The sequence below is a fragment of the Callorhinus ursinus genome, unplaced genomic scaffold (genome assembly GCF_003265705.2).
Source record: "Callorhinus ursinus isolate GAN/ISIS: 27379988/994484 unplaced genomic scaffold, GSC_fseal_2.0 scaffold10, whole genome shotgun sequence".
NCBI classification, from domain to species: Eukaryota; Metazoa; Chordata; class Mammalia; order Carnivora; family Otariidae; genus Callorhinus; species Callorhinus ursinus.
Window position 1 is genome coordinate 6,042,016 of NW_027397072.1, and position 10,253 is coordinate 6,052,268.

The 10,253-nt window shown below is 42.6% G+C and overlaps 1 long non-coding RNA gene across 3 annotated transcripts in view; it reads right to left on the reverse strand.

Annotated features, from left to right (window-relative positions):
* Positions 1-393: 393 nt before the first annotated feature.
* Positions 394-10,253, reverse strand: part of LOC141373469 (uncharacterized) — a 65,126-nt gene continuing 55,266 nt past the window's right edge. For 2 of the 3 annotated variants that reach the window (XR_012379524.1, XR_012379525.1), the window contains exons 2-4: positions 5,212-5,476; positions 1,269-1,823; positions 394-667 (exon numbers count right to left, since the gene is read on the reverse strand). This is a non-coding gene — a long non-coding RNA (uncharacterized lncRNA). Of the gene's footprint in view, positions 668-1,268; positions 1,824-2,983; positions 3,254-5,211; positions 5,477-10,253 lie in introns of those variants that run through there. The other variant, XR_012379523.1, reaches the window with a different exon arrangement.

Here is a 10,253-nt window from a genome sequence, read left to right on the forward strand (position 1 = left end):
GTAGTACCTAACTCTGAGTTGTTGTCAAGGTTAGAAGGGCTAATGAAAAATAATTCTAGTAGAGAAGCTGGATACACTGAAACAAGCTTAACTGTGGCTTAAGAAATAAATCAGAGCATCTGCTCTTGAGGGACCCAGTGGAAGAACTTTCTAGGGAATGAAATTAGAATAAACCCTAATTGCTTCCCAAGTCCATATTTTGAGTTCTAACTTACCATTTAGGTAGCCCAAACTGCCATTAGCTTTGCATGTGTGAAGTCAGAAAGAACTCCCTGGTTAATAGCTCTTTACGTCTGAACACTGACAGCTGTTAGCATCGGTAGCCATTTTGTTAGCTAGCATTATTAAAGAAGAGATTTGCTGAGGAGAAATTCCAAAAGGTTTGCTTTCTCTTTATTTGGGGAGATGGAGAATGCCTTCTAGCATCTTCAGATTTGATGGGTATGTTCCCGGCTTGTGAATTACACAGAGATACACTACATCCTACTGCACTTCTCCTTCACTCTTCCTTCTTAGATTCCACAGGAAAATCCCACTGAACAGTAGTAACAGGTGCAGTGGATGCTCAGGCTGTTCTGTCCAAATCAGGCTGGAGTCACTCAAATATAATATCCCGTTAGATATTACATATTCCTGTTTTGAATCCAAGAGCTGTAATATTTTAGATCTGGCAGAGACAATAGAAATCACTCGGCCCAACCAAACAATTTTAAGGAGGAGGAAACTGAAGATCAGGAAGCAGAACACAGGGAGACCCCTGCCCCTCCATCACAACTAGTGAGTAGCAGAGCCAGAGTTTATGCCAGAAATCTCAACAAGACATTTCAAAATCTTGTCAGGCTTGTTGAAATTTCTAGAAATGGATACTGGGATATTTTACACTAAAACAAGCAAAAACTTAGCAAGGTTGATAAATAAAAAACTAAGACATATATCATGAAGGTCTTACAAATCTTAACTGATGGGTAAAAGTGAGCAAGAAGATACATGGTTATAATTATTATAATAACAACGACTCACTGGAAGCCTATGTGCTGCATGAATATATTTTCATATTGGTCTGGGGTCATCACATATACAAGTTCACTTTAATGTTCACAAGAATACATAAATTAAGTATAAGGGTCCCTCTTTTACCGAGAAACCATAGAGGTCTACAGAGTTGAAAGTACCAGGCTGATCAGCAGGAATGCCAGGATTTGAACTTATCATTTGTTTGACCCCAGAGCCCGTTCTTAAATGTTAGGACCAACCTCCCTATTCCTTACCTCAAACCTCCATCTAAGGCTCAGATCCACTTCCCAGGCAGTGACATTTTCTTTCTATTCTCTTCTGTCCCTTGCCTTCCAGTGACTGTCAACATCAGTATTATTCATGGAGCCTGGCTTTGGAATAGGTTAAAATCTGTTCCGGCTCTTGACATGGGCAAGGTCTTCCTGTTTAAAAGCTTCTATTGCTAATCTCTTCCATTTGGCTGGGGCATCACGCAGAGGACACACTTGCTGAAGGAAGAAAGCCGACAAACCTCAGAAACCACAGCAACGGTTGCCAGGGACCAGGGTGTGGAGCGAAGGGACAGACTGGAGGGAAGGGTGGTAGGAAAATTCTGTCTTGACACAAATGTTCCATATCTCGATCGCATTGTTGGTTACATGACTGTATACATGTGTCAAAACTCATCAAGTTGTACACTTCAAATGAACAAATTTCATTGCATATAAATTATCTTTCAATGAAGCTTACTGAAATCAACCGTCAAAGTTATAATCTTCAGCCTGTACTCCTCAACTCCCTTTGAAGATCCAAAATATCAGTCAAGGCCCCTGCAGGAAATAAGATGGCAAGACAAACTGCAGTATACTTTAATAAAGGGGCTGTTCTACAGAAGCACACATGGTATGGGGTAATCATGAGAACTGCTCACTTTCCTGAGGCTGGTAACATCCTAGAGCTGTTAATACTTGTAGTCTGGAGAGAGGAGAGGAGAGGGTAGGGGCATGAGGAGGGTTACCAGACAGGAGCTATAGCCCCGTAAGTCAGGGGATGTAGCCAGTCCCTGGGCCCAACAGAGAGAGCTAGGGAAATAAAACTCTGGCCGCACTCTGCTCCCTCTCTTCAATCTCATGCGAGTGCCCCTCAAGACCCAAATTCAACCTGAAGCCAGACCCGCAGTGTAGTCCATATGGGTCAATGTCCTGGGTCACAGTGCAGGATGCAGAAGGGCATGGTGTGGGGTGTGAAAGGCAAACAGGAGGTTATCCTGCACGGCCCAACTGAGCGTCCACCCACTGCTTTTGCTCTCGGGCTGGGGGCACCAGCTGTTCTCCTTCACCTTTGCTGCTTCCTTCTTGTTCTACCTTTAGTACAAAGGTGACATGGATATTAACTTCTCCCACAGAGTCTGTTCATGATCTGAAGAGGTTATCAGGACAGATCAGTAGGTTCAAGACTTCCCCTGTGTGGCCCCTCCAGAGGGTGAACACCAGGGCACTAAGCCATTCCTTTGCCTAGACTGAGTAGCACACAGCTGCTTAATAGCTGCTAACACAAAGGCAGCTGGGCTCCAGGATTTCCAAGTAAAAGGGGATTGAGTGCTTTTGCCTTGAAAATTAGAGTCATCCTTGGTTCCTTTCTTTCTGTGACACTCATAACCTATCCATTAATGACCCTCATGGCTCTATGAAACGCATTTGGGAAATGACCCCATCCATCACCTCCACTGTTCCTACTGTGATCTAAATCCCATCACCTGGATCATTGTGATGGCCTCCCAATCGAACAATCGCCCCGCTGCTGCCCTTGCCCCCCAAGTGATTCCATGCTCAACATGGCAGCCAGGGGATCATCTGGAATAAAAATCCATTCAAGACACTTCTGGGCTCCAAAGCTTTCCTTGGCTTCCCATCTCAGTCATGGTGCAGGACACAGAATCCTTAGAATGGCCCAGTGGGCTCCTCAGGACATGCTCTCCCTCTACACCTACATGAGCTCTTTTTCTGAGCTCATCTGCCATAGTTCTCCTTATCCTGTTCCACTCACACTGGCCTCCCAGCTATTTCTTGAGCATCTTAGGAGCACTCCTGACTGACTCAAGGCTTCTACGCCTGCTGCTTCCTCCAACCTCAGAGCAAGAATGGCTTCCACGGACCTCTTTCAGGCTCTTCTCCAATAATGTAGGTGGCAGTGCTCTGTGCATTTATTGGTGTCACCAGTTCAAGCCATGGCTCCCCTCCTCCCCTACAAAATGCGCACAATTCTTAGATACAGTTTGATGGACTTTGGGGGCCCCTTGAGGCTTACTCACATATCCCCAAAGTTTCAAACTGTCATAGTAAAGCATTATACAATCATAAAGGCACTACATTCACAGAAATGCAGTTTTTCTGCGAGGCTGCCTGAAACCTCGTCCGGAGGTACACCACTCTCATCTGTGTAATGAAAGTCAATGGGAAGCATCTGACTCACCCCCCAGAAACTCTTCACAGGCAACCTTTCTAAAATACCTGAATCGGTAGTAACCTCGATGATTCGGGATGTTTCTCAGTATAAATCTACCTTGTTTCCAAAGAAACTTTCTTTTTCAGTAGCTCTCTGCAGCGGAGCCAATGCTAAGACCATCGGAGAAAGCTGTTACCAGACGCTAATAGGGCTTGAGAAAGAAGCAGGCGCTGTTACTAATATCCTCATTCTGGACTCTGAGATAAGAGCCCTTTCTATGCCAAGCTTTGTTATAAGTGAAATTTCTCATCCTGGCAGCAGATAAGATGTCCCTCGTTGCTGAAAGCACTCGCGGGTTCCCACTGAACACGTTGTGAATGGAGCCATCTGAGAAGCTCTTTATCACCCTCTTCCCGACTCTCACCTCTGCTTTCTCATTGTCCTCAGGCCCCAAAACCACAACAGTGAGAACTCGCCTTCAACCTCCCTGAACCCACCCTGTGGGTTGGCACGCTCATCTTAAAGGTGTTGTGTGTGGGGCCATGAAGACAGGTTCAGTCCCCGAGGTCTGATGCCGTGAGCTGGGCCCCACTGTGAAATAAGCCAGACATCCAGACGATAGACAGTGTCTGCAAACAAAGCATTAAGCTACTACAGAATATCACGCAGCAGATGTAATTAAGCAATTTAAGCTGTGCATACCCCCACTGGGCTCACTCCAATCCATGCTTGACTTTATGGGCATAAGTTTGCTCTTCGTAAGGATAATGCTTCCAATGAGCAATTCTATGAAAATGAATTCTTGTCTTATCTCTTGGTTCCTACACTCGATCCTGCCCCACATCCAGTGGCCTCCTAGCTTGTCTCCTGCCCCCACTCTCAGTTCTTTCAAAAGCACACACTACTCAGCTCCTAAGTGTCAAATGCACCACAGGAGGCTGGCAGAAACCACAGGACAGCCACACAAGGCCTGCACCAGAGCTGAGCCCCCTAGAGAGTCACCGACTCACCTACCTCAAGAATGACTGGTTAGTGCACCTGTACCTTTATTACGGGCCTTCCCAGATTGTGCTGTGTTCACTTTTCATGGCCTCCCTACATCATTAGGTTAAGAACCTCAAGGTTAGAGGCCACCATAATCATTTTATCCACAGGACCTACCTTCTGCATACTAGTTTCTCAATAATTACTTATTGTATGGGGGAATGTATATCGAGCTTGAGAATAAATACAAAAAGCCTGATTTCTTTTTTTTGGTCACGGCTGTCAAGCAGCCTCTGCCAGAAATGTACAATTATTTTAGACAGTTAAGAGTCATAACTATTTTAAAAGACTGGTGTGCCTAAATCGAACCTTCCAGTTCAGGGAGCTCTTCCCTCCCCAGGTCTCAGAGGAAGGAGGGTAGGGTCTGCTCTGTCTCTCCTCTCTCCTCTTCTCCCCCACCCCATTATGTGGCCTCTGGATGCTCCAGAATCCGCGGGAGGAGACAAAAGGGAAAAGAGCAAAGCACTGACTTAGCTGATGGCTTTGGTGGTTCTGTCTTGCCCCCTTGGGTGGCCCTGCGGCCCTCTGCTAGGCAGCCTCCTCCACTGGTTGGTTGTAATCTTTCCCCACATATGGGATCCTTTTCTTTAGATGTGTGATTTCATCCTATCAAGTATACACTTAAAAGTATTTGTTCCTCTCCTACATTTTGGAAGATTTCTTTTATTAGCAGAGCTGGAGCAAAGAGTCTTCTGTTCAGTTCTTAGCTAACCAAGGAATCCCAAGTACCTTGATAAGTGAGCTTTGATTATCCTGACCACACCAGGAGGCAGGGGCACAATGGTTCATTCTGTTAAACTGCTGGATACTTGAGGCTATTCACTTTCCTCATGGAGGTCCAGGAAGGTGAGACAGTTGCCAGATTTTACACAGGAAAACAAAGAGTAGATTCTAGTCCCAGTGGTTCTTTGTTATTTGGGGGAGGAGGGCAGGCAGTAAATGGCAGGCATCATATTCTTCTGATTTTAAACATTATGCAGTTCCATCATAAAATCTGGAAAGCACAAAAGAAGGAAGAATTTACTTGTTATTAAGTAAGAGGTAGATTATTCAGATTACTAAGAGATATATTAAGGAGATGTAGACATTATTGAAGAGATATATGGGTCATTAAAATATAGATTTAAAAGGATATTTAGAGAATTTCTTTTTGAATTTTTTCCCATGTATCAGTTTATATGTCCTCCTGTTCTTATGCCTAATTAAATTGATGCTTTCTTTCTATTTGTTTTGCTTAATTAGATCTGCTAGTGTTTTATGTTTTTAAATTTTTAAATTTTTTAAATTTTTTAATTTTTATTTTTAATTTTAATTTAATTTACTTATTCATGAGAGAGAGAGAGAGAGAGAGAGGCAGAGGCAGAGGGAGAAGGAGGCTCCCCACCTAGCAGGGAGCCCGATGCGGGACTCGATCCCAGGACCCTGGGATCATGACCTGAGCCGAAGGCAGACGCTTAACCATCTGAGCCACCCAGGTGCCCTGCTAGTGTTTTATATACCTTATCATTTTCTTTCAAGAGACAACTCTTGATATTTACATATTTCACATTTTTTTTTCTAATGTACTAATGTCTGCTTTTGTATTAAATATACTCCTCCACTTCCTTTTCATAAACTTGGCATTGTTCTCTCACTAATCATTTGTGTTAAATGTTTTATGAATTATCATTATGGCTTAATAATAAAAATTCTTAGAATTATAAATCTGACTTGGAGTAGAATATGTATGCGTCTCAACTACTCATACATAATACCTGCAATGCTATTATTTTTTAAATAGTTGGCAATTGATTTTTGTAAATTCCCTCTTTGGTCCAGGAGTTATTCAAAGAGCTGTTCGCTATTACTAATTCCCCCATTTCTGAATCGTTTATTTCTATTAATCTCTCAGTTGACGAGGAGGATATGCCTTTAGATTACTTTTTTCCAAAAATAATTTGAGTGATTTATTTACTAGACATTTTTAATTTCTGCTATCGCTTTTGTCCCTCCTTGTGTTGATTTTCTATTGTTGCCTAAGAAGTTACCACAAAATTGGTGGCTTAAAACAAGAAACCTCATAAGTGAAGAAAAGAAGGGAGAAAGGAAACAAGCAAAGCAAAGCACATCTGCATGATGCCCGAGAAGCCCTGATAAAGGGCCATGAGGGAAGGGCTGACAGTGAGTATTTCCGGTTGGAAGCCTGAGGGAAGACAAGAATGGCTTCTTCTATTCAACTTAACTAGAGGTTCTAGTCTATGTCAAGAGTAGAAAAAAAAAAAACAAGTTATACTATTTAGAAAAAAAATGACACCACGTTTCAGAGGCGAAATGATTACTTACAAAGAAAATACAGGGAAGTCTACAGATAAAATATTGGAACAAATAAGTAAGCTTAATGAGGTATTGGATATAAAGTGAAAACCAAATTATTTCACCTCTATGTATCAACAATCAGGAAGAATAAACACTTTATTTTATTTTTTTTAAGATTTTATTTATTTATTTGACAGAGAGAGCAACAGAACACAAGCAGGAGGAGCAGAAGGAGAGGGAGAAGCAGGCTCCCCACTAAGCAGGGGGCCCGATGCAGGGCTGGATCCCAGGACCCTGGGATCATGACCTGAGCCAAAGGCAGATGTTTAACCATCTGAGCCACCCAGGCGCTCCAAGAATAAACATGTTAAAGAAGAGATACGAGTCACAATAAAACAGCAAATTAAATACTCAGTAAAAAAAGTAACAGAATATGTATGGAAGAATTATAAAACTAAAATGGCACTTAAAAATCAAGATATAGTAGAGAAAATAATAAATATTAAATAATATTAAATAAAAATAAAGATGCAGTAAAGAAATTCTAATAGGGAGATACACCATGTTTATGGATTGAAAGACTCTACGTTTTGAAGATGACAACTTTCCCCAAAGGTCAGAAAATTCAATACAATCCTGGTCAAAACTTAAATAGGACTTTTTGGGGGAACCTGAAGAGGTGATTCTAAAGCATATATGACAAAGCACTAGGCCAAGAACAGCCAGGGCATATCCAAAGTACAAAGTGGAAGGACTTACTCTAGTGGCCATCACAATTTATCATAAACCAGGGAGACATTGGCACAAGGACAGACAAAAGACCAATGGAACAGAAAAGCATACCCAGAAATAACCTACATACACAGACACACTTGTTGGAGGTGAAACTACACAACAGAAGGAAAAGAAAGGTCATTTCAATAAACAGTGGTGAGGCTGTTTAAATACATATGATACATGATTCTATCTCATATTCTATATTAAATAAATAGATTCAACAGTATAGAGCAAAACAAGCTTCTAGAAGGTAACGTAAGATGCACTCTCCCTGTCGTTAGGGTGGTGAATGCTCTCTGAGCTAGAACATGAAAGGCATTAACCTTGAGGGAAAAGGATGACAGATTGCTCCATATTTAAATTAAAATTTTATGTTAACCAAAAGAAGCTATAAAATATAAAAACAAAAAGCAAGCCACAAATTGAGAGAAGATACTTGCTCAGTGTATCTTACTGGGAAAGGACTCATATCCCGTACATGGAGAGCAGTGGGAACGGGGGACCCAACAGAGAGATGGTGAAGGGACCAATGGGTGTGGCTGGGCCCACCTGCTCTTCTCAGTACTACACTTGTGCCCACTGATGGTGATTTTAAGCCGTCCATCGCACCTTGTTACACGTCTCCCATGCTCTGGAATCTTCTTTTTTAGACCCTTCTGGTCAACCTGTCTTCTTCACACGTTGGGCCCAATGGAAGCCCCACCCACTCCAGCCAGCTTTCTCCTCCTTCCTCTCTCCCGTCCATCCCTGCAGGTTGTTCTGTGGTACATTTTTCCAGCACTGATTCCTGATAACCAAATTTCAGCCTGAGAGTTTCCAGTGAAATTCTTTTCTCTCTTGAAATGCCACTGTCTTGCTAGAGCATTTTAAGTCTAGTACGAAATTTGAAGCTGAGCAAAGGCTCCAGGTTCTAGGTGGTCTTTGTTATATGGGGCAGCAAGCCAACATTTTTGGCTTAGCTCTCATGACAAAATGACTGAAGGAAAATATATGAAGTGGTATTTCAAATTAACATAGTACTACACGTGTTTCCTGGAATGTAGTTTACAAAATGCCTTAGCCTACTTTACTTCCAAGCTGAAGAATGGCAGTTTCCCTCACTTCCTTGACTCTTGTCATCTACAAAGTCCATGGAAAAAATGCAGAATGAGCTCGAGAGGTTAGCAGAACTCGTTTTAATCTTGGCTTGGTATAAGCTCGCCAGATGGCAAGTTACTGGACCTCTCTATATCGCAGTTACTTCATCTCTAAAATGCTGAGTATGAAACCCACCTCTGAGGACTCTTACCAGGACTGATGACCTACTGTAATGGGACTCCTGGCCACTCCAGCATGGGGGAGAGGAAGCATGGATACCTCCCATGGGCAGCCCCCAGTGGGTCCTGGTATGCCCACCACTCTACAAAACATTATCAAGCCAGGTAGATTTGTTGAAGATTTCAAAGGTAGATTTTTTTTAAAAAAGGTTAATATCACATGCAAGAAAAACTCTATATAACCACCACATAATTCACCCAAAATTGATTTCCAGTGGCCAGCAGCTTCACCCTCAAAGCCCCCTCCCATCCCTGCCCCGGAACCTTGCTGGCAGCATACCCTGTGGATGGTCTGAAAAGAGATCCAAAACCTGGAAATAAGCAAGGAAGTGAGCATCATGACCTCTCAATGTTATATGGGGGAAGAGGCTGCCCAAAAATTTTCTAGAAAAATGAACTGTTTAACTGTTCCTTTGCAATGAAAGGCCTCAGATGTTGTGAAGTTGCTTGTTAACTTGTAAATGTTTGCCCATTAGAGATGTTAAGAATTTCTATCTGCTGAAACACATAACCCCGGAGGCCGGTGGCTCTGCTGGACACTAACCTGTTTTGTGCTCTAGCCATGCCTGTTTCCACATGTAGCTTCTGAAATGCTCTTGGAATCTGATGTAAAATATTATTGGCTTGCTCATTAATTAATGGGTAAATAAACCTTTGACCTGTGCTTATTTCATATTTTCTTGACAACAGTGACTTTAACTTTTATCCCTTACTTAACATAAATTTAAAAAAACCAAAACGAACTACAACCAACACCTTGAAAGTAGCTTTTCACCTCCATTCCTAACCACTGGTTTTTTTTGTTTTGTTTTGTTTTGTTTTGTTTTTTAATAGCCCTCGTTGATCCCAGCTCTCTTTTGGGGGCCTTCAGAGCTTCCATAGCTAAGAGGGCAACAGGTGTCCTCCTTATCATGATCTATGCTCTCCGCCTGGCTGCGTGTCCTGTAACAGTGAAGGGTCTTCCCTTTCTAAACTCCCTTGTTGCCCGCACACATGCCCTGTTATGGCCTTTCCTCTCTTTGCTGAGACGTACTTCCGTTCCCCTCTCCCATTTTCGTGGCCTCCACTCTTGCTTTTTGACATTACATGGTGGCACTGAGAGCTCAGAGAGTCACTCATTTCATGTTCAAAGCCAGTTAGCCACAAACTGGCTCGATAAAGAGCTTCTCAGGACAACCCAAGTCCTGGACCTCCAACTGACACAGACCCAACTCCTAGGAACAATGAGAAGCATCAGGGCTCTAGGACATCATCACACTGCAATTAATGGCTCTGGCTATAAGGATGCACATCCAAGGAAGAACTGAGTATCCATGGAAATTGCCCCTACCCTATAGTGTGTGTGTGTGTGTGTGTGTGTGTGTGTGTGTGTGTGTGTGTGTG